This window comes from Triticum aestivum, chromosome 1D (genome assembly GCF_018294505.1).
Source record: "Triticum aestivum cultivar Chinese Spring chromosome 1D, IWGSC CS RefSeq v2.1, whole genome shotgun sequence".
NCBI classification, from domain to species: domain Eukaryota; kingdom Viridiplantae; phylum Streptophyta; class Magnoliopsida; order Poales; family Poaceae; genus Triticum; species Triticum aestivum.
Genome location: NC_057796.1, coordinates 62,704,689 through 62,706,460, shown reverse-complemented (window position 1 = coordinate 62,706,460; position 1,772 = coordinate 62,704,689).

Genomic DNA, 1,772 nt, shown 5'->3' with positions numbered 1-1,772 from the left:
AACGGCCGTCGACGTTCTAGATCTTTTTTTTGCGGTAACGTCGATGTTCTAGATGACATGTAATAAATAGCAGAGACGGTAGAAAAAGGCACAAGCGACCGAAACCAAATCGCCAGGTAACCTGATTTCTTTCTTTCTTTATATAAACCGTCAACATCGACGCGGCATTATCCATCCAAATCCAAAGAGAAAAAGCGACGAGGCGCAGCAGCCTCCCGGCGCCCATGGGTTTTCCTCTAGCGGATGCTGCCATTTGCCGCCTGATATTTTTTAGAGCGCCCCTGATTGATGGTGTCGAGGTCGGGCTCCCCATCAGTGATGAATCGGTGTGCCGGCTTCAACGTTGGACAGCTCCATGCTTTGACCCGTCGCGGTGACGGTGGGCCAGGCCGCACGTGTTGCTGCCTTCTAGGCCTCGCCACGTCCGGCCGGAGCCCGCGAGGCCCCCCGCATTGATTGCTTCGCGAGGCCTTCACGCACATCGGGATTCCTTCCTCTCGCTCCCGTTTCTATCGCCGGGGCGGGCGGGGGCGAGTTTGCTCGCGCCACGCGTACCCCTCCACCATGGTTTGTTTAGTCTGAAAAAAGAATAATCTCTCGCTCGTTTGATACTTCCTCCTGCTCCTTGATTTCTTTGCTTTTCCTGGGACTAGTCAGCCTGGCAGGTGAAACGCTGTAAAAAACGAAATAAACGTGTCAAGGGAAGTTCATAGATAACCTTGTTACTGACATCCTCTATCGTCATGTTCCCGGGCGCTGCCACATTCGAGGTTGAAGAAGTATCTATCTATCTATCGATCTAGTCCTCCCACTCTTCCATGTCCTACAGCACACAACTGTAGAGAAAAACTATTCTGATTTCTGAGTTTCAAACCCATCAGTTCGTCCATGAAGAAAATGAAAATGACAACTTCAATTGAGAACCGTACACAATCCACATCTTTCTTTTGAAACCAAGGCAAAAGGCTTGTCTTTTTCATTATAAAAAAGCTTTCGTCCCGCTTTATAATAAAGCAACGATCCATAACAATCTGGTACAAATGCACACCACCACAACACACGCACACACCCAAATTATGATACATAGACGCTGAGCGCAGCAACACGACCCCTAACACTACAAGAGCAACCGGGGACTCCAACAGTGAACACGCCACCGCGAAGAAATGAAGCCACATACGACAAACAGTGGGCTTCAAGACGATGCCTTCTGCAAGGTTACGACACTGGAGCGCCGCCACCGCCCCGATCTGAGGATTAGAGTTTCCCCTGAAGCCACACGACGGGCAATGAGAGCCGCGACGACGCCTTCAAGAAGGGAACAAGTAACGCCGCCGCCGGTCTGTCCGAAGATAGAGCAGGTTTTCACTCCCGCCAACACTCACCTCCATCGAACGCCACACCCAGGCTACTACGCCGCCCACACGGCCATGGCCACCGGGCAGCGCCGAGCGACGGCTCTGCCCATGAGCACCGCACTACCACCACCAGGCTTGTCTTTTTCGTTATCCAAAAAGGTTTTCGTCCCATTTTATAATAAAGCAACGATCCATAACAACCCGGTACAAACGCATGCCATCACAACACACACACACCCAAGACAGGATACATACACGCTGAGCGCATCAACACGGCCCCTAGCACTACAAGAGCAACTGTGGGCTCCAACAGTGAACACGCCACCGCGAAAAAATGAAGCCACATACGAGGAACAGTGGGCTCCAAGACGGTGCCTTCTGCAAGGTTACAACACTGGAGCGTCGTCACCGCCT